Source organism: Lygodium microphyllum, chromosome 23, assembly GCF_053477565.2.
Source record: "Lygodium microphyllum isolate KBCC chromosome 23, Lygodium_microphyllum_v1.1.10, whole genome shotgun sequence".
Classification (NCBI taxonomy): Eukaryota; Viridiplantae; Streptophyta; class Polypodiopsida; order Schizaeales; family Lygodiaceae; genus Lygodium; species Lygodium microphyllum.
In genome coordinates this window covers 18,057,932-18,075,216 of record NC_141157.1, presented here as the reverse complement: position 1 = coordinate 18,075,216, position 17,285 = coordinate 18,057,932, and the positions used below count along the sequence as shown (strand labels likewise).

Sequence of the window (17,285 nt, the reverse complement as noted above, 5' to 3'; positions counted from 1 at the left end):
GACCGTTGTGCATTTATGTCACCGACTTGTCAGTTGCGGATGCGGTTGGTACACCGCCCATGAATAATAGCTAGATGACAACTATCCTTATCTACTCTAGTTCGTGGTTTAGTTAGTATGCCACCTTAGTTAGTTGAGTTTGGTTTGAGACCCATATATAGGGTTCTTCTATTTCTATGTACTAGAGTTCTTTTGGCTTACACAACTAAGAAGAGGAAAACCGTTTTCAGCCTCCACCTTTGTGTGTATTCCCCCATTGTGCAAGCAAGAAAGCTACAAGTGAGACTCCTTCCTTCTCTCCCACAATCTTGACATGGTATCAGAGCCTTGTTCGTGGTAAGGAGCTCAAGAAAGCAAGCCAAGTTCGCAGTATTCTGGTAAGAGGACCAGTGTTGCTTTCATTCTTGTGTTTTGGAAGCAAGTCTCTGCAGGTAGCACAGCCGGAAAGTGTAAGAGTGCATTGTCTCAGATTGAGACGCCCTTCGCGATGTAGCAAGAGGGCAGCATATGCTGCGGCTAAGGGCTTAAGCCCTTGGTTGCTCTGTTTTTTTTATTTGAGGCCATTTCAGGGCCTGTTTTGGAGGCAGAAGTTTTCTGCACGCACTCAGGAAAAGGCCCAGTTTTATACTGTGCGACCACTGTTCTACAGGTCGGTGAAAAGTTACTGTAGAAATTGCATCGTATGCCTGTGTGCAGAGACATTGGGAGTTACAGAATCATCCTTGTTGCCTGTTGATGCAAAATCATCACTAGGAAGTGACTGTGTGGTCAAATACCACTTTCGTCAGTTTTGCATATTTGCCCTTGTGAGGCTGAAGCTGTGTTCTTTGCAGTGACAGAATTTTTTGCAGTGTTCTGTAATGGCATCTGATTCTCTTTCACAGATTGTCACTGAAAAACTTGACAAGAACAACTTCCAAGCATGGAAGTTTAGAATGACAAATTTCCCTATGGGAAAAGGATATTGGGAATTTGTTGCAGGAAATGAAGGAGAACCAGTTCTTCGTGATGTTCCCAATCAACAGCAAATGCAGGCATTTAAAGCATGGCATGAGAGAGCTAGGAAAGTTATGTACTGGCTATCTATCAACATTTCAAACTCTATGATTGTGCATATTCAAGATACAAGTACGCCAAAGGAGGCATGGGATACTTTATCAAAAATGTATAGCACAAATATGCAAGCCAGGAAAATGCAGCTCAAGCAAGAGTTGCATAATGTGCAAAGAGAAAATATGAGCATCAATGACTACCACATGAAGGTGAAGAAGATTGCAGATGCACTTACTTCCATTGGGTCGCCAGTGGAAGATGATGATTTAGTTTCTGTGACCTTGAATGGTCTAGGAAAGGATTATGCACAGTTCCGAACATCCATTTCCGTCCGTGAAAGATTTCCTGATTTTGAGGAGTTGATTGCTCTTCTAATTTCTGAGGAGCAGAGAAATGGTGGTTCATCTTCTTCAGGAGGAACTTCAAAAGAAGCTGTCTTCTACTAAAATGCTGGAAGAGGTAGAGGCAGAGGTAAAGGAGGCCGATCTGGAAGTCGTGGTAGAAATCAGAATATGCAGCAAACTCAAGAAAACCAGTCCTATGGAGGAGGACGTGGTAACTCTAGAGGTAGGGGGAGCCAAAGAGGTCGTGGTGGATGGCAAAGAGGCCAAAATGCAAACAGTAATGTTGAATGCTACTACTGTGGTAAAATGGGTCACATGGCTAAGGACTGCTATAAAAAGCACAATGACATCATCAATGAAAAATTGCAACAAGGGAATTATGCATCTTCTAGTAGACAGGGTGATGACAGAAATGAGCATTTGTTTATGGTGCAGCACATGAATAATTCTGTGACAAGTGTAGAAGAAAGCAACGATGTATGGTATGTTGACTCAGGTGCATCAAACCACATGACAGGTCATGCAGAATGGATGGAGGATGCAAGGAAAATGGAAAAACCAAGATTTGTGGAGACTGGTGATGATACTGCACATCCTATTGTGCAGATTGGAAAAATTCATTTGTCTATGCAGGATGGGAAAAAGAAATACCTGTCCGATGTATTTCATGTCCCGAATATCACCAAGAATCTGGTTTTTGTTGGTCAAATGGTTGAGCAGGGCTTGCAGGTCAGATTTAATTCTCATGGATGCTTTGTTGAGGATATGAAAAATAAAGGTCGCTTGATAGCAAAAGGAAAGAAGAAGGGCAGAATGTTTACGTTGGATGCAGACTTGTCTAAATTGAGTGCAGCAATGTTTGCACATGGGACCGGTGTAGCTACAGATATTGATATTTGGCATAAACGCATTGGTCATGTTAATGTACAGCGACTTAAATCAATGTAGGCCCAAAATATTATTGCAGGATTGCCTAAATTCAAAGTTGCAGAAATGCATAAGGTATGTGAAGCCTGCCAATTTGGAAAATAGGCAAGGAAACCATTTCCTAGACATGTTCAAGAGAGTAAGAAGCCATTGGAATTAATCCACTCTAATGTGTGGACTACTAAAGCTGCATCTCTTGGAGGCTGTCATTATTTTGTCACTTTTATTGATGACTATAGCAGAAAAGTTTGGGTGTATTTTATGAAAAAGAAAAGTGAAGTTTTTGGGCATTTCAAAAATCTTAAAGCTATGGTTGAAAAAGAAACAGGCCTGCAAATAAAATGCCTAAGGTCAGATGGAGGGGGAGAGTACCTCTCAAATGAGTTTGCAAGGTTCCTGCAGGAGCATGGCATAAAGCAGCAATATTCATGCAGTCATACCCCACAACAAAATGTAATTGCAGAAAGGAAAAACAGGTATATTGGAGAGGTATCTCGTGCCATGCTCAACGAAAAAGACTTGCCAGATTTTTACTGGGCTGAAGCAGTTGCTACAGCAGTCTACATAATGAACAGGACTCCCACTGCAGTAATACATGGGATGACTCCAGAGGAGAGGTATACTGGTAGGAAACCAGATATTTCTCATTTGAAGATTTTGGGTTGCATTGCCTATGTTCATGTGCCAGATGAGTTGAGATCCAAGTTGGATCCAAAAGCTGAGAAGTGCATCTTTATTGGTTACTCTTTGCATAGCAGAAAGGGTATAGATGTTATAACCATTCTACTCGTAAGTTTACAGTGAGCAGAGATGTTGTTTTTTATGAGATGAGTAGCTGGTATAAACCAGTAAATGTGATTGATGATGTAGATGCACAAAATGGTAATGCTGCACAGAATTCACAGCAGCAGTCACAAAATATTAGTGGACCTGAAACGTCCTCTAGCAGTGGTTCACATTCTTCATCATGGACAGACAGATTGAGATCAGGAGAATCTTCTCAAAGCAATGCAGATAGTGGTATTCAGGTATCACGAAAAGGAAAAGAGAAGGTAGATCAGCCCATGTTTGATGTAAATGCAGGTCGCTCTTATGTGGATGGTGAATCCAATGGCTCAAAATAGATCATTGATGATGAGTTGGGTATTCCTTCTATTGTTACACCTGGAGTAAGGAAGACCATGGATGTTTTGAGAGCACCTGGGAGTGAACCTACTTTACGCAAGTCTACCAGAGCTAGGTATCCTGTGGATAGGCTGAAATATGATGGATTTACATCCATTCACTATGCCTATATGGTCAAAGTGATACACGAACCACAACCCACTTCTTTTGAGCAAGCCATGGAAAAAGAAAAATGGGAGAAAGCCATGGATGAAGAAATGGATGCCTTGGAAGTAAATGCTACATGGGAATTGGTACCTTTGCCTAAAAGTAAGAATGCAATTGGTTGTAAGTGGGTTTATAAGGTGAAGCACAATGCAGATGGTTCTGTGAATAGATACAAGGCAAGATTAGTAGTCAAGGGGTATGTACAAACATATGGCATTGATTATGAAGAAACATTCAGCCCGGTTGTAAGGATGGCCATCGTAAGAGCTGTCATTGCTATGGCTGCATCAAAGGAATGGTCTTTACATCAAATGGATGTAAAGAATTCCTTCTTGCATGGTGATTTGCAAGAAGAGGTATATATGGAGCAGCCACCAAGTTATGTGCATGCTGTTCATTGTGAGTTTGTTTGCAGGTTGAAGAAAGCATTGTATGGCTTGAAGCAAGCACCTAGAGCATGGTCTAACAAGATAGGACAGTATCTTGTCACTATTGGCTTTCAAATTTCCAAGGCAAATTTCTCACTTTATGTGAAAAACAAAGAAAGGTATTATGTTGTTTGTCATTTATGTTGATGATTTGATTATCACAGGTGACAGTGATGAAGATATCCTTCATGTGAAAATGCTAATGAAGCAGAAGTTTGAGATGAAGGATTTGGGAGAGCTGCGTTATTTCTTGGGCATTGAGGTGATTAGATCACCAAGTGGGATATGGCTCTTACAGAGGCAGTATGGATTGAACATGCTATCCAAATATGGGATGATAGGCTATAAGCCTATTTCAGTTCCTTTGGAGCAGAATGTGAAGCTGAGCGCAGATGCAGGTGAGCTTCTGGAAGACCCTACTATGTACAGACGCATAGTAGGAAGTTTGATTTATTTGACTATTACCAGGCTAGATTTGAGCTATGCTGTTGGATTGGTAAGTCAGTTTATGCAGGCTCCAAGGAAACCGCATTTAGATGCGGCTAGACACATACTTAGGTATGTGAAGTCCACATTGCAGTATGGACTATTTTATGAGACTGGGGTTCAGATATAGTTGCATGGATACACTGATGCTGATTGGGCTGGTAGTATTTCTGATAGACGATCTACCAGTGGATATGTGTTCTCTTTTGGGAGTGCTACAGTCACTTGGAGCAGCAAGAAACAGCCTACAGTTGCCTTGTCGAGCATAGAGGCTGAGTACAGGGGCGCAGCAATGGCTGCATGTGAGGTAGCTTGGTTGCATAAGCTACTTTATGATATGCATCAGCCTACAGATGGGCCAGTTGTCATTTATTGTGACAACATGAGTAGTATACACTTGGCAAATAACCCAGTCTATCATGCTAGAACAAAGCACATTGAGGTGCATTATCACTATGTGCGGGAGAGGGTTTTACTAGGTCTTATTGATCTAGTTTATGTCAGCACAGAGGATCAGGTAGCTGACATATTTACGAAGGCATTGGGTGGAGAGAAGCTGCGCAAGTTCAGAGACCTACTTGGTGTGCAGGAATTGGGATTGAGCTCGAGGGGGAGTGTTGAGATATCGAGCTCCACTCGTGATATGCTAGGGTGACCGTTGTGCATTTATGTCACCGACTTGTCAGTTGCAGATGCGGTTGGTACACCGCCCATGAATAATAGCTAGATGACATCTATCCTTGTCTACTCTAGTTCGTGGCTCAGTTAGTATGCCACCTTAGTTAGTTGAGTTTGGTTTGAGACCCATATATAGGTTTCTTCTATTTCTATGTACTAGAGTTCTTTTGGCTTACACAACTAAGAAGAGGAAAACTGTTTTCAGCCTCCACCTTTGTGTGTATTCCCCCATTGTGCAAGCAAGAAAGCTACAAGTGAGACTCCTTCCTTCTCTCCCACAATCTTGACAATCATACCCCCGGGGTGGGATAGCAATGCTCCTAAATTGCTATTAGCTCAATGTGGAGTGAGCAGTGAGGGATAAGCACTTACTTGTGGGTGTGCATCCATTGGGCCTCTTCAACATGATGATTTTTAAACTTTACCAAATATCTAGAATATCTATGGCCAGTTCTAGTGGTCATAAAGTCAGTGTCTAGAATAGTTTTGGATTCAAGGATTTCAATTTCTTCTTTTAACAAAGGAGGGTTTTCATAGACAGGGTGGCAAGTAATTGCCCTTTAAAAGGTCGTAACAAACTGATATGAAAAGTATTGTGGATTTTCCAATGTTGGGGTAATTCTAAATAAATGCATTGTCATTGATTTTGTGAATGATTTTGAAAGGTCCATAAAATCTAGGGGCTAACTTAACAACGAGGTGTTTCTCAATACTTTGCAATCTTCTCTTTTCAATGCCTAACCAAACATTATCATCAACTTTGAAACTCATAGTTTTTTTTTCTTGTTAGCTTGTTTTGTGTATAATTGCTGGGCTTTCACAATCATGTCTTTGACTTTAGTAAAAATAGTAGCATGCATATTGGCAATATCATCAGCAGCTTTAACTTTATTTGACAATAATGTAACAAGTGTAGGCAATCTATGTCTATAAATGATTTCAAAAGGTGCTTTCTGTATAGCTGTATGTGGTGTATTATTGTATGCAAACTAAATTAAATGCAAGTGTGTATCCCATGTTTGTGGTTTTGAAATTGTGTATGCACGCAAAAGATCTTAAATTGTATTGTTAGTAGCTTCTGTTTACCCATTTTTTTCAGGATGAAATGCAGATGAGAAATCAATCTTTGTGCTTAAATTACCAAACAAAGTGGTCCAAAAATTATTGCAAAATCTAGAATCACAATCAGAAATAATAACTTTTGGCAAACCATGGTTAGTGAAAACAATTTTCAAAAACAATTGTGCAGCTTGAGATGCAATTAATGTTTTCTTGCATGGAATGAAATACGCTTGTTTGCTAAATCAATCTATAATAGTCCAAATCATATCATGATTAGCTTGGGTGTTAGGAAAACCAATTATAAAATCCATTGAAATATATTCCCATGGTCGTTCAAGAATTGGTAAAGGCATTAATAAACCATATTGCTTACCATGGTGTCGCTTAACTCTTTGACAAAATAAACACTCAGATATAAAGTTAGAAACATGGGATTCCATATGTGGCCAATAAAAATCTTCAACCAATGTACATAAAGTAGAAATAATACCTCTATGGCCTTGATATGGGGGACAATGAATTTCGTGCAACACAAATGATCGAAATGGAACAGTTACACACAACCCTTTCTCATAAAACATAATTCCGTCAGAATAAGACAATGAATCTATTGGAATCCAGTTATTTGCAACTAATTTATTCCAATCATCTTGAAAACTGGGGTCTTGATCATAGGTATCTTTCATAGGGATAAGGGAATCAAAAGATATGACAAAGATATTATGGATACTTGGTCTTCTACTTAGGGCATCGGCAACAATATTCTCTTTTCCGGGTTGATATTGGATAAGTTGGTGAAAACTTAGAATAAAAGCATCCCATTTAATATGACGGTCAGAAATTTGTGGCTGACTAAGGAGATGTTTGATATTTTGTTGGTCAGTTTTGATCACGAATTCAAATCCCATTAAATAGTGTTTCCATTGACGTAAAGCTTGTACTACATCTAGCAATTCCTTATCATAGGAAGAATACTTGAGTTCAGATGGTTTAAGTTTGCAGCTAGAGAAGGCTATGGGATGTGAATCTTGCATAAGGACAGCTCCTATTTCAGATCCACTAGAATCAGTGACTACTAGAAAGAATTGTCTATTAAAATCAGGTAATTGCAATATAGGGGCATGTGTTAAGGCATGTTTCAATAAATCAAAAGAATTTTCCTTATTATCAGACCAATGATACACAATACCTTTCTTTAATAATTTTGTCAAAGGCAATGCAAGCAATGAAAAATTTCTCACAAATTTTTTGTAAAAGCTAGCAAGTCCTAAGAAAGAACGTAATTCATGCACATTTTTAGATATCGGCCAATTAAAATTTGCTTCTATCTTTTTAGGATCAACTTTATTACCGTCAAATGAAACAATATGTCCTAAGTATTCGATGTGGGTTTGAGAAAATTCACTCTTTTCAGGATTAGCATATAATTGATTCTCTTTCAATAGTTTGAAAACCAAGGATAAATTTTCATAATGCTCGTTCTCATCCTTATTGAAAACCAATATGTCATCAAAGAAAACAATGACACAATGCTGATGCTTCAAAAATATGCGATTCATCATACGATTGAATTTGACTGGTGTATTAGTTAAACCAAAAGGCATAACAAGGAATTCATAATGACCAAATTGAGTTCTAAATGCAGTTTTGAAAATATCAGGTGTATCCAATCATACTTGATGATATCCAGATTTAAGATTTATCTTGCTAAATATTGTGGTCCCTTGTCATTTATCCATGATGTCGTCTACCCTAGGGATCGGATATCTATTCTTGACAGTGATCTTATTTAGGGCACGATAATCAATGCACATCCTATAGGTGTTATTTTTCTTTTTAACTAATAGGACATGTGCACGAAAAGGAGAACTACTGGGCCTAATGAGTCCTCGGGTTAACAATTCTTCAACTTGGGTTTGAATTTCTTTCTGTTCAATTTGATTATGTCAATAAGGTGCTTTACATGGTGGTTGTGAACTTTGAATTAAGTCTATTTTATGATCTTCAAGACGTGTAGGTGGTAAGTCAGCAGCAAAATAATCTTTAAATTGTGAAAGAAATTGTGTGTGCCAGGATGCATATGATTTTCCTTAACTTCAATTTCATTCACCCATACTAAGTATGATTTGCTACCCTTTCTTAATGCATGTTTAGCATGTGTGTGACTAAGTAATGAAAAATTATCAAAAGTGTGCGTACCATGTAATGTGATTTGTTTCCCATTAGAATGAATCTTCATTGAATGCATGGAATAATCTATATCAGGATTATATTTATGATGCCAAGGCAATCCTAAGATAATGTTATTAGATTACAAAGGCACAACCAAGAAATTTCTGTGCTCAAAATAGTCGCCAATTTTAATTTCTAAGTCGTGAACTTATTGTGTACCATTGTATCTAGTACCTAAGAATGCAGTCTTGATGCGATAATGAGTTGAAACAGTATGTAAATTCAATTCTTTGACCAATTTTGCATAAATAAAATCATATGTGCTCCCATCATCATGTAAAACAATCTATTCTTTACCATGCACAAAACATTTCATCATTAATAAAGAATGAGAATTTGGCATACCTGGTTATGTATCTGAAGTAGTACTGATATCGTCATCATATTCTGTGAAATCGGGCATTTCTTCATGATCTTCATCTTCAATCGCTCCTAGATGTCCAGGTTGATGGTACTTGTAGCAGACTATGGGTTTGGCTTTGGAAACATTATTGGTAATAGTTGGGAGTTTAGGTATGTTGGAATTTGGCTGGAAAGATAGCTTAGGATTTGGATTTGTGTTTGATGGTAAAGCAAGGGTTTGTGTCCAAGATTTACGAAGAGAAGATGGAACAAAGTGATTTTGATTGAATCTTCAAAAGTTAAAATTGAATTGCTTTGTACCAAAGTTACCGTTAGTTGGAAATTGTTGTGGTCGCTTCTCTCGTCCTCGAATTTTGTCTTTAGCATCATGGGCCAAAGAAATCGCATCCTCGAGAGTCGTTGGCTTGAACATGTTCACTTCTGCATAGACGTGACCAAGCAAACCAAACATAAACTTGTGCTTATGGATCGCCTCAAGTACATCTTCGATCATTCGAAGTTGTAATAAGGCATTCCAGAAACGCTCGGTATATTGTGAAATAAGCTCAGATCTCTTTGTTACAAAAGATCCCACTATTTGATTGTTTTTTCGTGGAATTGAGGTGAGACCACGGTGGATTCCATGAGTTTTTAGAGGCATATTTCACTGTGGATTCCATGAGACCACGGTGGATTCCGTGAGTTTTTATTCTATGATGGATTCTGTGAGGTTTGGCGGTGGATTCCGTAAAACTATATTTATTTATCGGAGCTCGTTGAAATTTTCAAGATTGATTCAGGAAGAACTCAATGTGAACACCCGGCGTTGAGAAGGAGATTATTAATGAAACTTCTAAGCTTTACTAAAGCTTAGCTTTAAGCTTTGTAAATAAAAAGCTTATACCAATTGTAATCAAATGTGCAAGATGGCGGTATCTTTTCATCGATGTCGTCTTCCTGGAGTACGTCCTCCCGCCGTCGATGCTAGAACTCGTGAGCTTAAGCTTTTAAGCTTAAGCAATAAGCTTTAATAATTAACATTAAGCTTAAGCAATAAGGAACTTTTCTTCTAATATAAAATGACTTGACAAAGAGGCTTCAGAAGTGGTCCTCTGCCATCAGAGGGTGGTCCTTCACGATCCAATAGCACAACAGGGGGTTCTTCACCGCCAAGAATGCGCTGGTATTGATAGATCGTCATGAGACTGACTGTAGAGCCTGTTCGTTCCAGGAGCTTTGCCTTTGCGTGAGATAGTAAGAGATTGGAAGTCCTTGATCTCAACTTCGCTTTGATTCTACTAGTGTACAAATCGAATGTTGGATATGTACGTAGCGAGCACCCGAAGGTCCCCAAGAATAAAAGAACTCTACTTAAGCTCAAAAAGCAAGAAGATAGACTTGCATGACATGAAGAAAAGAGACGAACTGGCTACAATCTCCCTCCCATGCCTTGTGCAAGCGCTTCATAATGCATGTATTTATAAATGTATTCATCTCAAAGCTCAAAAATAACCCAATTTTACAATAAGCATGCTTTGACTTTTGTGTTTGTTTTGTCCAAATAAAGAATAAAGCGATTGGGCTCGACGAGCTATGCCCAAATACAATGTCTAATAATAAAATATTTAAACCGTGCGCCCATCCGCATACAAAATAATAAATATTTATCAAGTGCTTCAATAAATAAGCGCACCTAAATAAATATTAGCACCACGCCTTTAGTGATAAGGCACACGCCCATCAAAAATGAAAATTTCTTCTAGGTAATTTGAATACATCCATCGCCGAGTGCTTCCCAATGCCATCGTCGCCTGCTCTACACATCAACTAAAGCATTCACAATTATTAGAAAATAATAAAATTAAATTGACAAAAGTGAATACCTAGTAGTCTTCAGCTACAAAATAAATAAATAGGTTGGAACTCTGTCCTAATCTGAATTTAATACGAGTGCACTCTAAACTCATAAACGTCCATTAATTTAAATATGTATTTTGTGGAATCACCTGCTATGGATTCACCCACATGCACATTAAATTAACATGACGCATGAAAAGGACAGGCGTCCCCGTCAACTTCTCGCACAAAGAATCCACCTTGTGTAAGAACCTCGGTAAATAAATATAATTTTACCGAATCCACCACAAAACCTCATGAAATTCACTGTGGAATAAAAACTCATGGAATCCACCGTGGTCTCACAGAATCCACCGTGGTATATGCCTCCTAGCATCAGTTGATATGTGCGAGTAGATATTGTATGTTTTGCAAATAGGCCCTTTATGGCTTTATCACTGCTTTTTTGGCCATCTGAGGTCATTCTGCAAGGTTGCATTGCAAGTTCAGGATATATTATGATTTTGATTATGTCAACCAAAAGTTGATGCACATGCTATAGATTTCAAATCTATAAGTTTTGAGGTGTTTGCCAATAGTCAACACAAGTTTTGTCTACAACCAGGTTACTGATTACATGTATTGTTGTGAGCAGTCAATAAAAAATGCCACTTCGTGTATTATTGTACACTTGTTATGAAAGGTTGTGAAAGACTTGCTCATTGTTTTGTATCAATTTTATAATAATGGCAAAGAATGTTGAAAACCCCATCGTTGAGAAGCTAGATAAGAATAACTACCCATCATAGACATTCCATATAACAAACTTTCTTATTGAAAAATACCTCTTCAAGTTTGTTTCGGATAAAGAAAGGAGCCAAAGATGAGTGACCCTACAATTGTAAATGAATTAAAGGTGTGGACACAATGAAATGCAAAAGACAAAAAGGTGATATATTAGCTATATGCAGTCATTGATAACACTATGTTGGGGCATATCTTAAATGCAGAGAGTTCACATACAATATAGACCACGTTTAAGAATATGTTTCGGTGAATACAAAGGCACAAAAGATTCAACTCAAGCAAAAGCTAAATACTTTGAAGAAAAGAAAAAGGTCTGTCAATGAGTATGTTTTAAAGGTGGGAGGCATTACAGATACTTTGGTAGCGATTGATGTAACGCCTGACGATGATGATTTGGTATCATCTACTTTCAGTGGTCTTAATAATAAAAAGGCTTGAAAAGTATTTTTGTTACTTCTGTGTATGTACGAAATGCATTTCCAAATTTTGATTAGTTAATCTCTCATGATCATTGAAGAGGTCATTATACATGGTGAATCATTTAAAAAAGTGGTGAATGTGTCCACGTGTTCTATTCCAATTCAAGAAGGGGACATGGTAGATCCTCTTCAAGACGTTGTGGTATGGGATATGCTGGTGATAACCAGCAAAATGAGCTAAATCCACAGTTTGGTGATATGTGATTTTGGGAGACCATGGCAACTTTAGAGACAAGGAGAGCTCTAGAGGAAAAGGTGGATGGCAAAACATAGGTTCTAGCAATTCTTGCATCATTTCTCATTCTTGTGGTAGCAAAACATGTCATATTGCAATCCATTGTTATTCTAAGAAGGATGATATTGGTAGTGATAAATTGCAAGTATGCATCAACTTTATGATAAAATAAAGAGAGAAATGAGTCTCTATTTATTATGTAGCATATGATAAATATTGTTACATAAAAAAGGACACATGGTGATATATGATATGTTGATTCAAATCCATCTAATCATATGACTAGCCATGCTCAACGGTTTGGAGAGATGTAGGATTTACAAAATCCAAATTATGTGCAGATGGATGATGATTTGTACCACCCAATTTCACATATTAAAAAAGTTTCATTGTCCTTGTATGATTATCAAACAAAGAGTCTATCAGATGTATTACATATGCCATCCATCATAAAGAATTTTAATATCTATTGGTCAGATATAGTAGAGCAAGGGTTGTATGTTTGGTTTAATACAAAAGGATGTTTTGTAGAAGATTTTAATGATAAGTGTAGGTTGGTCACACAAGGAAGTAGAGTTGGTTGCATGTTTTCTTTAGATGCTGAAATTCGTGCTATGAATGCAACTATGTACGCTAAAGGCAAAGAAGCGGTTGCAAACATTGAAATATGGCACAAAGGTATTGGACATGCAAATATGCAAAGGTTGAAATTAATACAATTTGAAGGATTGGTTAAAAAGTTGTTGGCTTTTAGAGATGCAAAATTTCATGAAGTGTGTGAAGCATGTTAGTTTGATAAGTAAGCAAGATAACATTTTTCCCATGATAGAGATGTGAGCAAGAATATACTTGATGTTGTGCAAACAGATGTTTTGGTGCCAATGCAAAATATATCTCTTAGTGGCAACAAATATTTTATCACGTTTATTGATGATTGTTCAACAAAGTTGTGGGTGTATTTCATGAAGAAAAAGAGTGATGTTTTTTAGCACTTTAAACTTTCAAGGTTGTTGTTAAAACAAAAATAAGCTTGAAAGTCAAGTTTTTGAGATCAAATGGAGAATGAGAGTATCTCCCTAATTACTTATTGTCTTCTTGAGGTCTGACGGGATAAAGGATACAGTACTTGCAAGTATACCCCACAACAAAAAGGGGTTATAGAAAGGAAAAATAGGCATATTGCAAAAGTTGCATGGGCATGAATGGTGGAAATGAATTTACCAAAACATTGTTTGTCTAAAGATATCCATATTGCTATCTATATTATAAACAGAACTTCCACAACTATAGTTCATGGAAGCCGCCCCGAAGAATACTTTACAAGTAAGAAGCTCGATGTGCCGTACTTGAAAGTGTTTGGTTGTATTGTATATGTCATGTATCGGATGAGCTACGAAAGAAGCTTGATCCAAAGGTTGAAAAATATATTTTCATTGGATACTCTTTAGAGAAAAAATGATATCATTGTTATAACCTTATCATAGGTGAGTTCAGAGTGAGCAAACATGCATCAGATAATGATAATTATATGAAGAAAAAAAAAAGCAAGAATCACGGAGCCTTAGTGGACCAGAAATGTCATTTGGTATTACGTCTATTGTTAGCCCTTGGTCTAGGAGACTAAGGAGCAATCCACATCTTCTAGTGCATCTACTAGTTTTGCAGGTAAAGACAAAGAAAATAAGAAAGAGTAAGATGCTAATGATACATATGCTAGTCATTTGAGATTTGATGGAGATTCCAATGATTCAGAGTGTTTGGATGATGAGCTTGGTATTCCTTTAGTTAGGATACCAGGTGTACAGATAGTATATGATAATGTAAAGACTTTTTTTCACTTTGTCCCACATCTTTTTGATTTTCTTTTGCTTTATATTTGCTTTTTGGTATCAGGGTTTTCTTTTTCTTTGCACCATGGTTAACACCAAGCCTTCTCATTATTAAGGCCATCGAAAGTAGATGAAACCAAATCATTATCATCAAGAATTGCATCAATTGCTACCGATACATCTACAATGCTCCTCACCTTCAAAACATACTCATTGATAGGCATTTTTCCTTTCTTCAAAGTATTCAAATCTTGCTTGAGTTGAATCTTCCATGCCTTTTTTCTAGTTCTCAAGGTTATACTAAAACCATAGCCCTTGGCAAGTTCAGGTGGCCTCTTTGTTATCCATAGTCCATGTTGGAGTCGTATTTGTACCTTGAATTGCACGCCAAGAAACGTCTCTTTCATAACATCCTCAAAGCCAGCTAAAACATAAAATAGCATAGGAACACTTTAGTTTTAACACTCTTCATGTCTCTGCGTTCCTATCAATGAGTATGCTTAACCCCTCCATGGATTTATCTTGGTGGTCAAAAGCATTAACCCCTACATGAGATTTCCACGGCGAATTCTCACGTCACACTTAATGTAACTATAAGATAGGTTGGTGGCATTTGTTGCGCATCGTAATGGTCAAGTTCTGTTACTTAACCTACTCTTATTTTCAACTTTTTATCCTTCCTGGTTTACTGGGATTCATTGTAGAATTGCCTATGGGGAACCAACGAACTCCTCCTCCTTCACAGGCCTTCAGTCCATGTTGGAGTCGTATTTGTACCTTGAATTGCACGCCAAGAAACGTCTCTTTCATAACATCCTCAAAGCCAGCTAAAACATAAAATAGCATAGGAACGCTTTAGTTTTAACACTCTTCACGTCTCTGTGTTCCTATCAATGAGTATGCTTAACCCCTCCAAGGATTTATCTTGGTGGTCAAAAGCACTAACCCCTACATGATATTTCCACGGTGAATTCTCACATCCCACTTAATGTAACTATAAGATAGGTTGGTGGCATTTGTTGCGCATCATCATAATGGTCAAGTTCTATTACTTAAGCTGCTCTTATTTTCAACTTTTTTTCCTTCCTGGTTTACTGGGGTTCATTGTAGAATTGCCTATGGGGATCGAACTCCTCCTCCTCCTTCACAGGCCTTCAACTTTACATTCCATAATTTTCTTTGGTTGAAGTATACCCCAAAAGGAACTTCAATTTTCTTCCGCTTTGACCAAATATAACGGTACTGGGGTCACCTTAAAAGTTTGTATGTTGCACATTCTTGCTATCGTATGCTACGCATTACTTTGAGAATTTTCGGCGATCAGGCATGTTCGGGTGCCATTTTCTCTAATGCACGTGCTTTTCATACTGCGTCGCCTATGAAGTTTCTCAATTACCAACGGTTTGGTTGTCAAACTAAGGCTTTCTTCAACCCTTGTCCACAATGGAGGGATGCGTGGCTAGAAGAAAGGCCTTTGTGGGCGAGGTGTTTCCGATTCAACGAGTCTTGTAGTCCGCAGGTCATTTAACAAGGGGATATTCCATACGCCACAAAGCACCAACAAGCTGATTATCCCCATCGTTTCCATCTAGAGAACATTATAAGTTGGTAGCTAGCAAAGCGTACGGGAATATCCATGCTATCCTGTTAAGCTTGGTAAAACACGGCACTTATTACTACGTTCCATGAGGGGATGGTACAACACGGCGATACTTGTCATGACCTTCGACGTGCACACACAACATAATCCTCCAACCTAGAGCTCTTACATTTGTGGGAGCCCTCTCCAATGTCTCACAAGCTTCTTGGCATTCTTTAGTCGGGACGTATACCTCGAGATTCGAGAAGGCCACATCGCTGCTCTTGGGTTGTGAGGGGTGACAAGTTAATGTCCTTGTCAAATCAAAATGGCCTATGTAGAAGAACAATTTGGCTTCGCTGGCCACAGCTATTTGCTTGGTGTGATCATCCACACGAACTTGGAAGAAGCCATCTAGAACGCTATAAACCTTTCTAGCTAAAAACCTCATAGGCTGCGGGGGGCGTGCCGACGTGCTCGCGGTGGTTTGGAGTGTCCATTTTATGCGGCATGGCCCCGGATCTACAGGGGTATTCCCGCCAGAGAAGGCGCCCGTGCGCCGGTACAACACACCGCCACTATCACAGACAGTTTGCAACCTGAATGACATCGGCAGAAGCGGAACTACGAGGAGACCGCGCGCGGGCTGCTGCTGTTCGAAGGAGAACATCCATTTGAGCGTTCGACGTTGTAATGACCCCCCAGAACTAGCGGGGGGGCACTCCAAAAATTGGGATATGCTGCTTGTCTGTGCCGGGCACACGGTATTCTTTAGTAAAAGGCGAAAGAATAGTTCGCTATGTGCCCAACACGCAGCTTCCTGAGAAAAACACAGTCACGGGAAGGCCTCATATACCCTACCATTTTCCTTCTCTAGTGCGCTTCCCCGGCCCTTTGCGCATGTGGGATCTCTGAGCAACGTTGTCCATGCATGCGCGGAAAAGGCTGAACATTCGGCCACCGAGCAATTTTCTAGCTATATCTCCCACCCAATATCCGGTGTCCACCACCCCATTCAACTGAGCAAAACCACGCGAGTAAGAAACAAGATTATTGCGGACCTGTTCCCACCACACCACGGTGGGGTTCGCAAGCTCCATATCGAACCCACTCGTTCATATGTGCTGGAGTGCGCAATCTGGCTCACAACCACGAACCTTTCTCTACCATCCATGAGATGCTTGTCCGATGACGTTCACTTCCAGTTCACCACGTGTAAGACCTGCTATTGGTCAGCAACAATGCCTAGGCACAACTTTTCGGGCTATGAAAGTAACATTTTAATTTTTCCAATTTCCTTCTCACACAGCCTATGTATGCATGCCTAGGTTTGTGTGCATGAGTGTGCATAGACCTATGTCAACGAGTGTGTGAGTGTACACCTATGTGTGTGAGCATGCCTATGTGTTGAGGACCTTCGTCATACACTAAGAATTATTAGTTATTAACAAGAAAATTGAAAGAATGCCTAATTGCAAGAGAGAAGAAAATAGAGCGAGCATGCACAACACAAGATTGAGCACAATCTCCCCCCATGCATGGGTGAGCATCTCCCCCATGCATGTTTTATGGATTTGTAGTAACATTTTTGTGCTCAAAAATCGTTAAAATGCATCCCCTTTTGAGGCTCTTGCTT

The 17,285-nt window shown here is 38.9% G+C and overlaps 1 non-coding gene across 1 annotated transcript; it reads right to left on the bottom strand.

Annotated features, from left to right (window-relative positions):
- Nucleotides 1-16,345: 16,345 nt before the first annotated feature.
- Nucleotides 16,346-16,467, bottom strand: LOC148015931 (U5 spliceosomal RNA). The gene has a single exon (XR_015688268.1). It is a non-coding gene; the product is annotated as a U5 spliceosomal RNA (small nuclear RNA).
- Nucleotides 16,468-17,285: the final 818 nt, after the last annotated feature.